The sequence below is a fragment of the Salvelinus fontinalis genome, chromosome 29, assembly GCF_029448725.1.
Source record: "Salvelinus fontinalis isolate EN_2023a chromosome 29, ASM2944872v1, whole genome shotgun sequence".
Taxonomy (NCBI): domain Eukaryota; kingdom Metazoa; phylum Chordata; class Actinopteri; order Salmoniformes; family Salmonidae; genus Salvelinus; species Salvelinus fontinalis.
The window spans coordinates 37,065,532-37,072,182 of NC_074693.1; positions in this window are offsets into that span (position 1 = coordinate 37,065,532).

A 6,651-nucleotide genomic window follows, 5' to 3' on the forward strand; every position below is an offset into this window, starting at 1 on the left:
ATGACCTCAGAGAGTCAGGACACCCGTTTAACGTCCCATCCGAAAGACGGCACCCTACACAGGGCAGTGTCCCCAATCACTGCCCTGGGGCATTGGGATATTTTTTAGACCAGAGGAAAGAGTGCCTCCCACTTGCCCTCCAACACCACTTCCAGCAGCATCTTGTCTCCCATCCAGGGACTGACCAGGACCAACCCTGCTTAGCTTCAGAAGCAAGCCAGCAGTGGTATGCAGCCAGCAGTGGTATACAGATTTTATTTAACTAGGCAAGTCAGTTAAGAACAAAGTCATATGTACAATGACAGCCTACCCTGGTCAAATTTGTACGACACTCGGTCAATTATGCGCCACCCTATGGGACTCCCAATCACAGCCAGGATTTGAACCAGACTATAGTGACGGCTCTTGCACTAAGATGCAGTGCCTTAGACCACTGCGCCGCTTGGGAGCACTAGTTAGACTTCTAAGTATCAACAACTTTCAATGAATTCCATAAAGCCATTTTTATATCAGTAGTTGTCATAAAGTGCTATCTAGTTTCTGCACTTTAACAAAGGGTAACTAAAAGGTACTGTTACTGTTGTTTTGTCACTGCATAACTGTTTTTGTTGTCCGGCAAGAAATGGTATCACATGATGCATATAGTTTCAAATAATTTCTGTATAGCTTCAAGTCATCATGTTATTTCTTGAGCACTATAGTCGTTTCAGAGGTGATACATTGTTGATAGGCATTGACAAGACCGATTACCACTTCCCTAAGAGAGCAGTCCTCAGGATGCAGAGTGCGGCTCACCTCGGAACCTTACACCTCTCCCCCCAAATCGCTATATTGATGTCAGAAGTTGGATGGCACCTGTGAGGCCATCGGAGAGGCATGTACATGTGAAGAACTTGGTTAAGAGGAGTGTCAGTCAGGAATTGCTCTCCGGAAAGGATTAAATAATGTAGCTAGTTGGGGTTAGCATGAAGTTTGCCTACGGATTTGGAGACCAGGGCTCAAAACCCCCAAGTGGTGTCACAGTTCGCTACATTGGTCTAAGAATTGGGATGGAATGAGGACATTGGAAGCACAGGCGGACGTGCCTGGACCCTGAAAGATGGTCACGGTACCTAATATGTGTAAATGTTGTGGGCTGCATTTGCTCCTGTATTTTTGTTGGTGGCCCACTCTTTGACAATGTGCTGCTGTGACATAGCCTATGTGTAAGACTTGGCTAGAGCTGACCTGTGTCATGTAAAAATCTTCCCAGTGTGAAAAAGTTCCCAATCGTTCTGATTGTGACCAGAAATGAGCAGCATCAAACCGCCATTGATCTGCCTGCTCTGTAGAATGTCCATTGATACCCAGTGGTGGAAAAAGTGCCCAATTGTCATACTTCAGTAAAAGTAAAGAAACCTTAATAGAAAATTACTCAAGTGAAAGTAAAAAAAGAGTCTTTAAATATACTTAAGTATGAAAAGTAAATGTATATTTTAGCAATTACACTTAAGTATCAAATGTATAAATAATTTTAAATTCCTAATATTAAAACCTTTTCTCAATAGGGGGTGCTGTTTTCACTTTGTAAAAATTTTGTTCCCAAATTAAACCGCCTCGTACTCAATTCTTGCTCGTACAATATGCATATTATTATTACTATTGAATAGAAAACACTCTCTAGTTTCTAAAACCGTTTGAATTATATCTGTGAGTAAAACAGAACTCAAGTTGGAGCAAAATTCCCTTTGAGGAAGTGAGAAATCTGAAATCAGGCAGGCTGTTCTGAGGTCAGTTTATTAACCTCTACAGAGTACCTAACCCGGATCCGGGAGCACCCCCCCCCCCCCACACACTGATTAGCATCGCTAGCATAGCGTCACAATTAAATAGTAGCATCTAAATATCATTAAATCACAAGTCCAAGACACCCAATGAAAGACACAGATCTTGTGAATAAAACCACCATTTCAGATTTTTTAAATGTTTTACAGGGAAGACAAAATATGTAAATCTATTAGCTAAACACGTTAGCAAAAGACACCATTTTCTTACTCCAACAGTTTCTTACTCCATCAGGTGCTATCACCAATTCGGCTAAACTAAGATATTGATAGCCACAAACCAACAAACAAATTCATAAGATGACAGTCTGATAACATATTTATGGTATAGCATAGTTTTTTTTTTTTAAATGTGCATTTTTCAGGTATAAATCACAGTTCTACATTGCAGCTGCAATCTGATATAGTGCTGATGCAGCTAGAACAATTACAGAGACCAACGTTATATAACTAATTACTTGTCTTAAAACATTTCAGAAAAAATACACAGCGTACAGACATTGAAAGCCCAACATCTGGTGAATCCAAACAATATTTCAGATTTTTTAAATGTTTTATAGCGAAAACAAAATGTGTCGCTAAATTAGCATAACGAGGCCAGCCAGAACCGGCTGGACGCGCCCGACCAGTTCACATGCACGACAGATATATGAAATAACATCGTAAATTGGGTCTTACTATTGCTGGTCTTTCATCAGAATGTTGATCAAGGTGTCCTTAGTCCTGATGAGTCGTTCAATCCATTCACAATGGCAACCTCCCCTCTTCATTTAGCCTGGGTACTGGTCGACTGGCACGGTCCATGTCCAAAGTTAAAAAACTCAAAGAACGGAACACGGCAAAACTCCCGAAAAAATTCTAATAATCTGATTAAACTATATTGAAAAAACATACATTACGGTGATATGGTCACATGTATCAAACAAACTTCGACACGGAGATAGTTTTCATCCGTAACGTCAGCATAACAAAAGACAATGGCACCTCTGAAAACGCGCATCTCAGAAACCGGAAGTTGTCGGTCACGCTAAAGAAATAGGTCTTATTTCACGTCAGTACAAGATAAACAAAAAATTTCTCCTCTGACGTCTTCCAGACACCCAGAGGAAGAAGAAGGAAGTGTGTTTCGGGTCATAGGTCGCGTGACCATATATAGGCAGAGCTTTGAAGCGAGCATACACATCTTGCAATCTTCTTCTGGCTCAGGGAAAGTGCTGTGAAATGACCTGTGTTTGACTCAGAGACAAAATTGGAACGGTTTTAGAAACCATAGCTTGTTTTCTATCCAATGGCATATGGTTATATGCATATAGTAACAGCAATAATTGAATAAGAGGCAGTTTAATCTGTAGAGGCAATTATGCTAATGCGAAACAGCACCCCCTGTATTCTCAAGAAGTTAATTTGTAATGTCTTCTATTGGTCGAGATGCACTGCATACGCCTTCCCCTAGATGTCAGCAAATAGTGAGAATTGGAATGGAGTTGCTAGGCAGATCTGAGGCCATATAAAGGGTCTGGGAACGTGGGGTCCAGTATTTCCTTCATTCGCCATGACGCAAGACAGACCTCAGGATTGCGTTCTGGAAAGCTCCCGTTATAGGCCTTAGATATATCCGGCTCTGATTTTATTCGATATAGGTGTTAAAGACATCATAATGTTGTTATTTTAAACCGAGTTATATCAGTTTATATCAGTATATTGCGATTTTCGGATATTTCATAGTGCTGCGTTATAGTGAGTTGGACACGTCTTCGCCACATGGGTAATGTTTACTGCTAATTCCAAAGTTGAAGGCGACAATCTACAACCGAGCAACGATTCCTCTGGACAAAGGACAACTTGCCCAAGATTCTGATGGGAGCTCATCAAAAAGTAAGAAGTATTTATGATGTTAATTCGTTGTTCTGTTGGAAAATGTAAAAATACTATTCCGCCATTAATTTCGGTGCGGCCTCGCTTTAACGCACGCTGTATGTCGTAGTAACATTAATTTTAAAAATCTAACACAGCGGTTGCATTAAGAACTAATGTATCTTTCATTTGCTGTCCAACCTGTATTTTTTAGTCAAGTTTATGATTAGTTACTGATTAGATTAGGTGCCTCTCCCAAGATTTCTCCCAACATTTTGTTAGCAGCTTGGCTACTATTCTCATTGTATAACCACGATTTGTGCCGCTAAATATGCACATTTTCGAACAAACTCTATATGTATTGTGTAATATGATGTTATAGGACTGTCATCTGAAGAAGTATGAGAAGGTTAGGGAAAAAAATAATATCTTTTGCTGGTTTATTCGTTATCGCTATTGTTGGCTTGAATCAATGCTGTTGTGTGGTTGGCTATTGTAGTAAGCTAATATAATGCTATATTGTGTTTTCGCTGTAAAACACTTAAAAAATCTGAAATATTGGCTGGATTCACAAGATCTTTGTCTTTCATTTGCTGTACGCTGTGTATTTTTCATAAATGTTTTATGATGAGTATTTAGGTAATTCACGTTGGTCTCTGTAGTTATTCTAGTTGCTTTGGTTTGAGTTGTGATGGTGGCTGCAATGTAAAACTATGATTTATACCTGAAATATGCACATTTTTCTAACAAAACATATGCTATACAATAAATATGTTATCAGACTGTCATCTGATGAAGTTGTTTCTTGGTTAGTGACTATTTATATCTTTATTTGGTCGAAATTGTGATAGCTACCTATGCAGGAAAAAAATGGTGGGGAAAAAAAATTGTGTCTTTTGCTATCGTGGTTAGCTAATAGAAATACATATTGTGTCTTCCCTGTAAAACATTTTAAAAATCAGAAATGATGGCTGGATTCACAAGATGTGTATCTTTCATCTGGTGTCTTGGACTTGTGATTTAATGATATTTAGATGCTAGTATTTACTTGTGACTCTATGCTAGGCTATGCTAGTCAGCTTTTTTACTGATGGGGGTGCTATCGGATCCGGGATTGTGACCAAGTAGGTGTATTGTTTTTTACATTTTATTTATGGATAGCCAGGGGCACACTCCAACACTCAGACTCCATTTACAAATAAAGCATGTTTTTAGTGAGTGAGCCAGATCAGAGGGAGTAGAGATGACCAGGGATGTTCTCTTGATAAGTGTGTAAATTGGACCATTTTCCTGTCCTGCTAAGCATTCAAAATGTAACAAGTACTTTTGAGTGTCAGGGAAAATGTATGGAGTAAAAAGTACATTATTTTCTTAGTAATGTAGTATAGTATAAATTGTATAAAATAGTAAAGTACAGATACAAAAAAAATGACTGAAGTAAAATACTTTAAAGTACTACTTTACATCACTGTTGATACCATCCTGCACTAAATGCATGATCAGTGTAGGAATTCCAATAGAAGGTGTTACCCATGTTTCTACAACTTTCTATGAGCCACACACACACACACGAGTAAGCTAGATACAGTGCATTCCGAAAGTATTCAGACCCATGGACTTTTTCCACATTTTGTTAGTTCCAGCCTTATTCTAAAATGTATTTAATTAATTTTTTTCCTCATCAATCTACACAAAATACCCAATAATGACAAAGTGAAAACAGGTTTTTAGAGATTGAGCTCAGGTGTATCCTGTTTCCATTGATCATCCTTGAGATGTTTCTACAACTTGGAGTCACCATGTGGTAAATTCAATTGATTGGACATGATTTGGAAAGGCACACGCCTGTCTATATTAAGGTCCCACAGCTGACAGTGTATGTCAGAGCAAAATCCAAGCCATGAGGTCAAAGGAATTGTCCATAGAGCTCCGAGACAGGATTGTGTCGAGGCACATATCTGGGGAAGGGTACCAAAACATTTCTGCAGCATTGAAGGTCCCCAAGAACACAGTGACGTCCATCATTCTTAAATTGAATAAGTTTAGAACCACCAAGACTCTTCCTAGAGCTGGCCGCCTGGCCAAACTGAGCAATCGGGGGAGAAGGGCCTTGGTCAGGGAGGTGACCAAGAACCCGATGGTCAATCTGACAGATCAACCTAGTGTCTCTGTGGAGATGAGAACCTTCCAGAAGGACAACAATCTCTGCAGCACTCCACCAATCAGGCCTTTATGGTAGAGTGGCCAGACAGAAGCCACTGCTCAGTAAAAGGCACAGGACAGCCCGCTTGGAGTTTGCCAAAAGGCACCTAAAGGACTCTGACCATGAGAAACAAGATCCTCTGGTTTGATGAAACCAAGATTGAATTCTCTGACCCGAATGCCAAGCGTGACGTCTGGAGGAAACCTGGTTCCATCCCTATGGTGGTGGCAGGATCATGCTGTGGGGATGGTATTCAGCGGCAGGCACTGGGAGACTAGTCAGGATCTAGGCAAAGATGAATGGAGCAAAGTACAGACAGATCCTTGATGAAAACCTGCTCCAGCATGCTCAGGACCTCCGACTGGGGTGAAGGTTCACCTTCCACAGGACAACGACAACCATAAGCACACAGCCAATACTACGCAGGACTGGCTTTGGGACAAGTCTCTGAGTGTCCTTGAGTGGCCCAACCTAAGGCTGGACTTGAAACCACTCGAACATCTCTGGAGAGACCTGAATATAGGTGTGCAGCGACGCTCCCCATCCAACCTGACAGAGCTTGAGGATCTGCAAAGAAGAATGGCAGAAACTCCCCAAATACAGGTGTGCCAAACTTGTAGCGTCATACCCAAGAATATGAGGCTGTAATCGCTGGCAAAGGTGCTTCAAAGCAGAGTACTTTTGTAAATGTGATACATTTTTTATAAGCCAAAATATTCTAAAAACCTGTTTTTGCTTTGTCTTTACTGAGTATTGTGTGTGTAGCTGATA